General features: G+C 44.6%; 1 long non-coding RNA gene and 2 pseudogenes across 1 annotated transcript; 1 reads left to right on the forward strand and 2 right to left on the reverse strand.

Annotated features, from left to right (window-relative positions):
* Window positions 1-3665: 3665 nt before the first annotated feature.
* Window positions 3666-5622, reverse strand: LOC133246882 (asparagine synthetase domain-containing protein 1-like; annotated as a pseudogene).
* LOC133246883 (ASNSD1 upstream open reading frame protein-like) lies at window positions 5528-5932 on the reverse strand (annotated as a pseudogene).
* Window positions 5933-6919: 987 nt separating this feature from the next.
* Window positions 6920-10433, forward strand: LOC133246628 (uncharacterized). Its single transcript, XR_009736092.1, has 2 exons — window positions 6920-8324; window positions 9788-10433. It is a non-coding gene; the product is annotated as an uncharacterized LOC133246628 (long non-coding RNA).
* Window positions 10434-12815: the final 2382 nt, after the last annotated feature.

The raw sequence follows: 12815 nt of genomic DNA on the forward strand, positions 1-12815 counted from the left end.
AAGCCCATCCCTTTTCACGTGGGTCCCTGTGGGCATTTTTCTCAGGCTGTATAAGAATGGTTCTCATAACCATTGTGAGGGCTTCCGCCTGTTCCTTTGTCTTTTTCTGCCTTTTTTTCTTTTCCCCACATTCCCTACCATAATAGACTGTCTGAGCCAGTTGTAGCAGAGTATCTAAAGACTGATTTGGTCCATACTCCCGTTTTAATAGCTTACAGCGGATATCTGGAGCCAACTGAGTGAGAAATCTATCCTTTAAGATCACTTTTCCCTCTTCACTTTCGGGATCAATCTCGGTGAATCTGTGAAGGGCTTCTTTCAGTCTATCTAGGAATTTACCAGGAGCTTCCATCTCCTCCTGTTCTAAGTTTGCCAATTTGCCATAGTTCACAGGCTTAGCACGTGCCTGCATGAGTCCTTCAAGAATACATCTGATGTGGAAACAACCTAGATGTCCATCAGCAGATGAATGGACAAAAAAGCTGTGGTACATATACACAATGGAGTATTGCTGCTGCTGCTGCTGCTAAGTCACTTCAGTCGTGTCCAACTCTGTGCGACCCCATAGACGGCAGCCCACCAGGCTCCCCGTCCCTGGGATTCTCCAGGCAAGAACACTGGAGTGGGTTGCCATTTCTTTCTCCAATTCATGAAAGTGAAAAGTGAAAGTGAAGTCGCTCTGTCATGCCTGACTCTTAGCAACCCCATGGACTGCAGCCTTCCAGGCTCCTCTGTCCATGGGATTTTCCAGGCAAGAGTACTGGAGTGGGGTGCCATTGCCTTCTGCCAATGGAGTATTACTCAGCCATTAAAAAGAATACATTTGAATCAGTTCTAATGAGATGGATAAAACTGGAGCTTATTATACAGAATGAAGTAAGCCAGAAAGAAAAACACCAATACAGTATAATAACGCATATATATGGAATTTAGAAAGATGGTAATGATAATCCTGTATGCAAGACAGCAAAAGAGACACAGATGTATAGAACAGTCTTTTGGACTCTGTGCGAGAGGGCGAGGGTGGGGTGATTTGCGAGAATGGCATTGAAACATGTATATTATCATATGTGAAACGAATCTCCAGTCCAGGTTCGATGCATGATACAGGATGCTCAGGGTTGGTGCACTGGGATGACCCAGAGGGATGGTATTGGGAGGGAAGTGGGAGGTGGGTTCACGATGGGGGAGGGGGAAGAATACATCTGGCAAAATGACTCTGATCCCATCTTCCTTTAGCTGTGTTGTAGTCCCAGTCTGCTTCTGTAATTGGGACCGCCTGATTCCCAGTGGGGAGGGCGGTTATCTCCTCCTCCCTCTTCACTACTGATTCATTACCAAACCATTCATCTCCATAAGCAACCGCTTTTCCCAAAACTCAAGTTTTTGAGTCAGAAGTCAGCGTTTGTCCCAAGATATATATCACATCCTTCCAAGTAAGGTCATAAAGCAGAGTAACACCTTTAAAAGCTCTAATATATTTTTTCTGGGTCCTCTAAATAGTCTCCCAGATCCTCCTTGATTCTTTGTATTTCTTGATAAGAAAAAGACTTATTAACTCTCATAGACTGATTATTTCTCCCGGTGGATGCTTCATGAAGAGGCAACAGCTTGTGTGGCTGTTCCTCAGTCTCTCTGGCTGCTCTGCACATATAATCCCAGGGGTATTTGGAGAAATCTGCTTTTCTTTATCTCTTTGTCTCCTGTCTTCCATCTCATCTCACAAAGTAGGAGGACAGGAGGGAGCTGAAGGAATCACACCCAAATCTATACCCTTAGGACATAGGTCTGGCATATTTCGCAGAGAGAAAAAGGGCAATACATATGCTACTTCTACCCATTTCCCTTGTTTTCTACAGAACCGGTCTAATTGTAAAACAGTATTATACTTAAGAGACCCTCCAACCGGCCACCACTCACCATCCTCCAATGGATAACTGTGGCCATGCAGTATCACATAGGAAGACCAGGTGTGTCTTCTTTAAACCCTGGGGATCAAATCTATCCCAGGTTTTCAGGATACAGTTCAAAGGAGTGAGGGTGGAATTGTTAGCTTCCATCTGTAAGAGATAAAAAAAAAAAAAAAAGCAACCAGTGCCATCTTTCTATCGGAGGCATCCCTCCCTGCTCTAGACGGGGGTGTAGACAGACTTTACACCAAAGCTTTCCTTCCCTGGTCGGACTTAGTCTGTCCCTTAGTGACACAGGCGACATACTCGTCCCTCCAGGTTCTACCATCGAGATGGGGTGGAGATGCACCAGGGGTAGACCTGATGGCATCCCTGACTGCTGTCCAGCTCCTCACCATTAAAACCTTGCTTACCTCTCATGCCACCCGGGGTGCAATCAGAGTAACCTTCCAGAATGCCTCCCAGGCTAAGCCACTGGGGGAAATATTTGTCACCTGAGTGCCTGTGCATGACCCTGAGTATATTTCTGACCACAATAAGACTGATAGGAACATAAAACTGAGATGTTTCTTCCAAGCGTCACCACACCAGTATAAGAGCCTCCTCTGGTCTACTAAGAGCCAGTGTTACCAAAGTGGGGGGGGGGGGGGGAGGGACCATTGTAGTTCCAATCTGAGTAACCTTTAACCTCAGAGACGCTGTTGTAGCTAAAGCTCCATCTAACCTCTGAACGTTCGGTTCCTAGTGAGGCTAGGCGCTTCCTGACTACCAATCCAAGTTTGGGACCTAAGTCACAGGACACAGTAACAGCACATATCACCAATCCCTTGAAAGTCTATGATCCGATAGATTAGGTTAGTACTTCTAATTTCCAAGGAGTTATGAAATAGTCAAAGAGACTGAAAAGTTTGACCGAGAAAGGAGAGTTCGGTCCACATACTTTGTCCATTTATGCTCGGGCCAAAGGAGACATTGGGTGCCTCTTGGCATTGGCAAGTCTGTATAAACCCCCAACAGGTTTCTGCCATAAGCCGTATGAGGTCACCGCAGAACTGCAGAGCAGGGCTCCTCACTTGCTTCATGCAGGGTGTTTCATTCACTCACACAAACACACCATAGAGTTAGTAAAGTACAGCAGAAAACGTGTTCACTAGGAGAACAAAGAACTAGAGCTCCAAGCATCCTTACCTTGTCCAGAAGGATCCTGGACAAGCCCCCAAGATGAAAGGTTGTTGCTGGACCATGCAAAGATGCCAGGATTCTTGGCCTCCAGGGGAGAAAAATTCAATCCAGGCCAGAGACGAAGCTTGATCGCTCAGAGCTTTTGTGTAATAAAGTTTTATTAAAGTATAAAGGAGATAGAGAAAGCTTCTGACATAGGCATCAGAAGGAGGCAGAAAGAGTACCCAGGCATCTTTTAATTTCATGGCTGCAGTCATCATCTGGAGTGATTTTGGAGCCCAAGAAAAGAAAGTCTGTCACTGTTTCCATGGTTTCCCCATCTATTTGCCATGAAATGATGGGACCAGATGTCATGATCTTCATTTTTTGAATGCTGAGTTTTAAGTCAGCTTTTTCACTCTCCTCTTTCACTTTCATCAAGAGGCTCTTTAGCTCCTCTTTGCTTTCTGCCATAAGTGTGGTGTCATCTGTATATCTGAGGTTACTAATATTTCTACCAGCATTTTTTTTTAACTGAAAGCAGCAGAGTATTTTATTTTATTTTTTAAAAAACCATCATTCAGTAAATGTTGTTACACTATAAAACATCTAGTTTTCAACTGAAAGGTTTTCTAAGGAGATTATTTGGAGCCTTCCACATTTATCATATGCCTTTTCATTATTGTTTTCCATTTTTGCAATTCTGGATCCAAATTGCATGGCCCACTTTGGCAGAAGAACAGAGGCTGTTTGACCAAGTTCCACTGCTGCAAGACGCAAAATTAGTTTTTCACCAATCCCACAGGGTAAAGTCAAGTTTGCCTTTTCCCAGACTGGTAGGGAATTTAGGAAGGAGACAACATTTTCATCCAGGAAAGAAAATCTTGCTTCTTTTCCGTGATCACTGATACCTCTATCATCATGACCAAGATTTCTAGAAGAAATTCAACCCAGTTTCATTTCAATTTCCTTATTCAGTCCTTCCAGCCAATGTGTCAGGAAGCAGACATGATGACAAGAATAACCTGCAAGCTGCTCATCTGCACCAATTCCAGTAAGAACTACCTTTGCACTGCTCTGATACAGTTTTGCTCCATCTTGGGTCACTAACCAACCAGCTCCTCTGGAAGCAAACCAGACTGCACAGCCAATGCTATCATCCAGGACTGTATCCAAGGGCTAGATTAAGTGCGATATTCGAGTTATTCTTAATCTTTGCAGTTCTTCTAGAGAAACATTAATTTCAACAAAATTTCAAATCTGTTAAGGTTGGCAGCTTGCAGTTCCTTCAGTCCCGCTCTTCCTGTGACTCGATCTGGTACATTGAACTGTTCACCAGGGCTAGCAGCAGCAGCAACACTTTTGGAGAATTCTTCAGAGGGTATTTCACAATGATTTTTCTGTTTTCTTTCTTTTTTGTTAAAATTAACTGGTATGGTCATTTCTTTAGTCATGAAAGCCACACTGAGAAGATCAATTGGTTCATCTAAAGGAATATGATGGTCAGCAAGGACTGTGATGACCATGGAATCAATCCTTCCAGAAAACAGAATTGCAACATTTGCTTTCCTATTACTAGTTTTCAAAACTTCGCTTGGCGTCAGGTTTTCATCCCTAGGTAAACACAAGACACGTCTCTTGACTGCGATACTCAGGACACCAATGAACTGCTGAACTACTTCCTTCATGTGTCCATCAGTAAGAAAGACCTGAAGTGTCTCTTGTCAGTGGCCTCCTGGAAATGCTGCTGCAATGGGTCTCAAATGCGGCTTGTGGCAATGCCATACTTAAAGGGACAACAGGTTCTTTAAGATACAGTTTGGCTTCATTTGCTGCCACCAAGACAAATGTTGGCAAGTCTGCTGAAATCTCAGTCAGGCTATTAACACATTCTCTGATATCATTCCATCCCCGCCCCCTGCCCCCACCCAGAATTGTACTTCCAAGGATACAACTTTTAAACTACAGATTTGGAAATGGAAACAGACTTGAGATCAATTCTGAAAATTCCAGATGCTGGAACATCCTGCGACTGACCAGCCACTCCAGATGCTTGAGCGCCAACTGAAGAGAGGCAGAAACTCTTGCCCAAGTTACTAAAATGCCAAAGCAAGCTACGATGACCAAAAAAGTTTCTACTAAACCATAAAGAATGGCTAGATGCTTGATAATATATAAAAGACCAAGGACCTTGGACTTTTGAGAAGAGCGACAAAATATCAGATTCATTCTTACAAGAGGAAAGATAATGAAACATGATTTGAGTATCATTCTCTTCAGCTTAGACCTTGATCCCACTAAAGACTTCTCCATTCCACAGGAATACATTGCCTCTTTCATCTTCCACAGGCTGGGCAGTCAACACACCTCTTAAGTAAAGGACACAGCCAGAGAATAGTTAACATTGTTAACTAACAATAGTTAACATTGGACCTTAACAACTGTTTACTACTATTGGGCCCCCGTCGTTTAAGATTACACAGTAAATCCTCTTTCAAATCTTTGCAAAATGCTCAACAGAAAAGCTTACTGCACAACAAATGCCACACATTGCTATGTAAAATCAAGTTGACTATTTCTTGATTTTGGTCTTCTCTGAGTTTTCTATTTCTTGATATTCTTTCCTTAGCTCATCCAATATATTTTTGCTTTCAAAAAGCATTTCTGTTCGGTCTGCAAGAAAGAATATGTTGCTATTCTGTTGCTGCCTATGTACTTTCCTGTTCTTCTTCAGGTTAGAAAGTTCATCCACAACAACTTTTTGTTCTTTAATCTTTGTTGAGCTCTTCCTTGTGCAGGATCGAGCTCTCAGCAGGGACCAGCCCAATGCAGTCCTCAGGTCACTCACCCCGGCTGGGCATCTCCGAGAAGAACCAAATACTCTCCCAGCAATCTTGATTCCAGCTTGTGCTACATCCAGCCTGGCATTTCACATGATGTACTCTGAAAATAAGTTAAATAAGCAAGGTGACAATATACAGCCTTGACATACTCCTTTCCCAATTTTGAACCAGTCCGTTGTTTCATGTCCAGTTCTAACTGTTGCTTCTTGACCTGCATACTAATTTCTCACGCAGCAGATAAGGTGGTCTGGTATCCCTATCTGTTTAAGAATTTCCCACAGTTTGTTGTGATCCACATAGCAGTCAAAGGCTTTAGCGTAGTCAATGAAGCAGAAGTAGATGTTTTTCTGGAATTCTCTTGCTTTTTCTGTGATACAATGGATGTTGGCAATTTGATCTCTGGTTCCTCTGCCTTTTCTAAATCCAGTTTGAACATCTGAAAGTTCTCTAGTTAATGTATATTTTCACTAAACATGGGAGAATTCAGTTTGCTTCATAGTCTCAGAAGTTTCTCAGGGTTTTCTCTATTATATTTTTAAAACAATTTTTAAATTATTCTTGGGCTTTTAATTTTATTTTGTATTGCAGTTGTTTTAAAAATCACAAGTTATTTGTACTTGGCTATTGTTTGTAAGACAAATTTTATGTTTTTTTTTAATTTTGCATCCATCGGTTTACTAAATTCTATTGTTTGCATAGTTTATTAATTTATTCTCTTAATCTTTCCCAGATATATAATCAAAGCACCTACAAATAATGATAATTTCACATCCTTCTTTACATTTTTATACATGCAGCTTCTTTGTCTTTTATGGTTTCAGTATATATTTCCTCTAGAAAAAAGTTTAAAATAGCGTTAATAGTGAACATTTGAATCCTCCAAAGCACCACTAAACCTCCAAAATCTTAATTGAAATCTTTTTATTAATAGAATACACTCCCTGAAAAATCTTTTAGTACCAGCTCTTTGCAGCAGTTCCAGAGAATAAAGGTGGAAATGAAGCATTCAAGTAACCAAAGATGTTCTTGAAGGCCAGACCATCAAAGAAAAGAAAATCTTAGGATAAAATAAGGTGAGAAAGGTCAGAAGTGACCAGACATGGCCAGTAACACTTAAAGGGGGAAAAGAGGAGGAAAAGAAAAAACAAACAAACAAAAAAACACTGTGATGCCCACAGCCCAGGAACACAGACCCACTGAAAGAGTGAGATTCAATCCCCAAATAATGCTTCCCTCCTCACTCCTCCCCACATCACAGGACACAGGATGAAAACAGTGAATAAAGAGGAGTGAACAGCAAGATACAAGTTCTATTTAAGAAGGGCTTTTAGGGAAACCCACAGACAACTGGGGAGACAAACAAGGGCACCAGAGGAGAATGAAGCTCCAGCAAACGTTAAACACAGCCCAGCTCCCAGCCAGGTCAACATAAACTCTCACACCACAGGCCTATTCACCTTAATTCCTCATATCTGATATTATCATGTCTGACTTTCAACAACATTACAGCATGTGCTAAAGGCAGGAGAAAACACAGAAAGCAAACCTTAGACCCAGACTCTGATGTGACACAGATCTTGGAATGTTCAGGCACAGAATGTGTGTGGATATACACAAGTATAGAGAGACACTTATTGTAAAGAATTGGCCGGTGAGGCTCATGGGATGATGGAGGTGATGAATCTCAAGATCTAGGGTCAGCAAACTGGCAACCCTGGAGCCAATGGAGCAGCTGAAGGAGGAGCTGGGGATGGAAGAGAGTCAGGGAGTATGTGTCATGATGGAGAAGACAGAGGATGTCTGCAGGAAGGGGAATTCTCAAAAAGGGAGGAAATCAGTAAAAAATCATTCTGCTGGCAGCACGTTTTCTGAAAGATCTGCTGCTTTGGTTTAAGCCTCTGAGTTCCACTTGTCCTAATTCAGGATAAAAGTAATGACAACACTCGTGTTCCTATTTCCCCTGCTGATGTTACCAGTGAAGTCACTCAGTCGTGTCCCACTCTCTGTGACCCCATGGACTGCAGCCTGCCATGCTCCTCTGTCCATGGGGTTTTCCAGGTGAGAATACTGGAGGGGGTTGCCACCAGGGCTTCAGGCAAGTGCAGCCTGCAGAGCTTTCTGAGTAGGGGGCCTTGCTGGGGGGCTCCGCCCACTTCCTCTTCCCTCTTCTCACGGCTGATGGCTGCGCTCTCAAGGGCAGTTCTTGAGCTGAGCGTCTGGATCACATATTACTGAAAAAATATCCCCCATGTCCTCTATGTGTGTGTACGTCTGGGGCACTGTCACTGATCTCCTCCATTCGGCCTGCAGCATGTTAACTCTCAAAGGAGAAACAGAATGTTCAGGAGAGCACACGGCCCCAGGAGACACAAGACACGGGCATTCCTCCTGTCCCACGGACAGCAGGGCGGTAAGTCCAAGGCCGTGGTGACCGTGCCTGTGTGTGTGAGTCTGTGTGTGTGTATTGTGCTTGAGAGTGTGTTGTGGGGATGCTGTGCATAGTGATTTTGTGTGTATATGTGTATAAATAAGTGTGTGTGTTATGTGTGTATGTGAGTGTTGTGTGTGTCTATTTGTACATAGATGAATATATGTGTGTTTTCTGTGTGTGTTATGTTTGTGTTGCATGTATGTTTATACATGTGTTTGTATGTTTGTGAGTGTATGCATGAATGGTGTATGTTGTTACTATCTATTGGTTGTTTGAATATATGTGTGTGAATGGTCTCTGTGTCTTATGTTTGTGTGCTGTGTACGTATGTTCATATGTTTGTGAGTAAATATGTGTTCACGTGTGTCGTACGTGTGTGCTATGTTTCTACTTCTGTAAGTGCATGTGTGTAGTGTCTGTGTTGTGTTTATATTTATATTTTGTTTGTATGTTTGTGAGTGTATGTGTGTGTGTGTTTGTGAGAGTGTCTGTGTGTGTGTGCCTATTTCAGGAGCAATGGGAGGAGCCAGGGGAATCAGGAGGACCTTGCAGCCTTTGGGCTCTGCCTGGTGCTCCCCATTTACCCTTGGGCAGGATGCTCTATGAGTCTCACTTTTCTCCTGAGAAACCTCACAAGGTGACAGATCTGCTCCATGTTGGAGACAAACAATGGCGCGTGGTGCATGTGTGGTGATGCCCCATCGGGCAGGGTCTGGGGTGAGGGGGCCGGGGGCTGGGCAGACAGCTCTCTGGGCTTGAGAGTGGATGACAGGAGTTCCTGGTGGGTGACAATGCCCTCCTTGGCAAAGAGGACTGGGAATTGCTCTAGAAAACATCATAAAATGTCCTCGAATATTCCAAGGGGACAAGATCTTAGGAATATGTAGTTTGGACTCAGCATCCACATCTCCGGGGACACGGAGGCCCCAGCAGTGTGACCACCCGAGTTGGTGCCCTGGAGCTGAGCGCTGAGGACCCGGGGCTCCCAGCAGGACTGGACCCCACGTGGAGAGGGAGCCTGTGCGTGTCTGCCACCCTCCTCACCACCCAGCACTTGGCCTCTGCGGCCCTCACTGCCAGGCTCCCCCCACAGATTGTTCTGGCCCCATGAGCTCCTCACCAGCCCCTCCAGCAACATCCTGCTCACGTCCACCCAGCACCCTGGCCACTGCTCCCAGGACAGTGTCTGTCAGGACACGTCTTTGGTCATTTCTCCCCATCACAGAATCCCCCCCACTCCCCAAGTGGAGAACAAGTGCAGGGGAAGGAAGGGGGAAACAGGGTCCCTAAAGGAGGTAGTGGGTATCTCAGACACCCTCTTATGCAGTCCCATGCCAACAAACCAATGCAAACAGCTTCCATGGGCAAGAGAATGACAAAAGTCAGGAGCCCCTGAAAGCTCAGAGGAAACATCAGTAAGACACATTGTGGTTTTTTTCTAGATTGAGGAAGAAGAATTCAAAATCCTTTTCCTGGAGTAACCTGAAGAAGGCGCATCTCAGGATCCTTCTCCAGACGGGTCAGGAGGTAAAACAACCTTCTAGCAGACATGAACTTGAGAGAGGCGGGCCTGGGGCCTGAGGGGCAGGTGGTGTGCTGGGAGGGGCAGCAGGAGTCTCCCCAGTCAGAGATTCGCCCACCGGGGTGGCCATCACTGGGCATTTGGGTTGGGCCTCCCTTCACCCCAGCCAGACAGAAGGGAAGAGTCCCTGATGGTGCTCTGGGTCAAAAGGGATGACAGACCACAGCCACTGCCCCTTCACTGAGTGTCAGGAAGGATGTGTTCGTGGGTGTGACAGATGACTCGCCCCAGGCCCCTGGTGGGTGTCGTGCTGGCTCTGCTGTGAGACTGTCAGGACCACGGAGGCTGCAAAGCACCAGTGAACACATAGGATGCAATCAAGGGCCCACAGGTCTGGGCTCTGTCTTCCCAAGGGGCTCCCTCCCTCCAAAAGCTGTTTCATCAGGGTCAGGGGCTTCACTTTCATGGGCTCAACTTTCCATCTAACCTGGAGAGACAGAACTTAGGAATTTAGGAATGCTGGAAATCCATCACTTTCCTGGATAAAGGAATTGATTGGCAATTTATTATGCAGTTCCATGCACCTATGTTTTTATTAGACAAACTTCAGTGGCCTGAGCCATTGCGAGAAACCCATAATATTAAGCTGCATAGAAAGTGACAGTCCCTTGTTCACACCTGATTTACCCTTTTTGCAGCAATCGGGGTTAAGTATTACTTTAAAATTCCTCTTCCATGCTCAGTGTATTTGGCTTTTAAGTCCAAAGGCGTGGCATCAGTGTCTCCAGGCTTGCCCAGGCAGGAGACCACTGTCTTCCTCCAGCTTTGCATCTGAGAGTACAGACGGACATTGCCCTTTCTTCCTTCTGTGGAACTCCCAGTCATTCAGGTCACCTGCAGAAGCTGGAGGGAGCCCAGATCTTCCAGTCAGAGTTGGTGGGTGGGTAAGTCCACCAAGGCAGAAAGGTAGGAGAAACCACACCCCTGCTTGGGGAGAGCTGGAAGAAGACAGTGCCAGTCTTGGCTTCAAGAGGCTGAGGGCTCTGCACTGAGACACAGCAGTGTTTTCCCTGGGAACAAGTTGGAAATCAGCTAGGTTTTGGTGCTTCTCTATGTGTTGTGGGTCCTGATACCTGCAAGGCCAGGAGAAGGGAGTTACCTTCGTGCCCTCCAGCTGCAGTCATTTCTAAAATCTGGATGTAGAGTCCTCAGTATTAGATGGGCATGAAACATCTATTCACAGCTGATGGTTCTGATATTCTCCTGGGTGAGGGTGTCCAGCCCAAACTTCAACAGTGGTGCTTAGGACTGTGACCCCAGTGTGAGCTGTGCTGTGGAGCTGGAGGTCTGGCTGAAAGGACCCCACCCTCACAACACTCCTTGACGGGAAAAGTGAAGGTAATGTGGTGTGTTCAATTATGGCAGGGAGAGGATGGAAACAGAGGGTGTGTGCTTCCAACTTCACCCTCTTCCTGGGAAAGGTCTCCAACCAGAGGTGCTTGAGGAAGCTCAGACTCCCAGTTCATGAGGGGATGATCCCACCTGGTGGGAATAGGTGGCTCGAGAAGAAGTTTCAAAACAGAAGCATAAAATGTGGCATTCTACCATATGATCCCACAATTCCACTTCTGGGGAATATACCCCATAGAGTTGAAACAGATACTGAATATATGTGCGCTGAGATGCACAGCAGCATTATTCACAATAGCAAAAAGTGGAAACAACCCCCTAACTCCATATCATATATATATGAATATGCATTCATATATACACCCACACCTAAGTAAGTGAAGTCGTTCAGTTGTGTCCAATTCTTTGTGACCCGTGGACTGTAGCCTATCAGGCTCCTCTATCCATGGGATTTTCCAGGCAAGAATAGTGGAGTGGGTTGCCATTTCCTTCTCCAGGAGATCTTCCCCACCCTGGGATTGAACCCGGGTCTCCCTCATTGTAGACAGACGCTTTACCATCTGAGCCACCAGGGAAGTCTACACCTCCACCTACAGTGGAATATTATTCAGCCTTAAAAAGGAAGGCAATTCTGACACTTGCTCCAACATGAATGAAGCTTGAACACATTATGCAAAGTGAATAAGCCAGACAAAGTAGGGCAAAAATGGCCTGATTACAGCAATGTGAGGTCCTTAGAATAGTCAAACACATGGAGACAGAAAGAGCAGTGAGCCGGGGCTTTATTCTGATTCTCAGTATATTGTCAGGTTGTTTCCACACATTGAAACTGTGGTTTTTGTCTAAAAATAAAACTACCATATTTCATTTGTTAACTAAATTACAGCAACAAATTTGGAAAAGAAATAAAATATTTTTCACTGGACACATTCGGGCTCATTCCGGATTGCCCGGCCCTTTAAATGCCTTTAATGATTTGGCTGACCAGAAATACAGTGGCTACTGTGATTGAGGAGGCCAGAGCCTCTCACTCACTTCATCATCAATATGCTACTGCCTTAAGATATCAATTCCAAATTCCCAGAGAAACTGCTAGGGAGATTGTGCGTTCTTGCTTATATTGCCCCACTGTTTATAATAGTCTACCTATGGGAGTTAACCCTCGTGGTCTCAAACCTAACATACTCTGGTAAATGGATGTAACTCATGTCTCTTCATTTGGAAAACTGTCCTTTGTTATACCTTTTCTCATGTCATTATTGCAACTTCTCGTACCGGAGAGGCAGTTAAAGGTGTTATACAACATCTCTTTACTTGTTTTTCATATTTGGGCCTACCAAAAGCTCTGAAAACTGACAATGCTCCTGCTTACACTTCTAAGTCTTTTCAGGAATTTTGTTTACAGTTTCAAATTAAACACAATACAGGCATCCCTTATAATCCCCAGGGACAAGCCATTGTGGAAAGAGCACATCAAACATTAAAGCTTCAAATTCAAAAATTAAAAGAAGGGGAGTTTAAGTATAGCTCTCCCCATC

Source organism: Bos javanicus, chromosome 4 (assembly GCF_032452875.1).
Source record: "Bos javanicus breed banteng chromosome 4, ARS-OSU_banteng_1.0, whole genome shotgun sequence".
NCBI classification, from domain to species: Eukaryota; Metazoa; Chordata; class Mammalia; order Artiodactyla; family Bovidae; genus Bos; species Bos javanicus.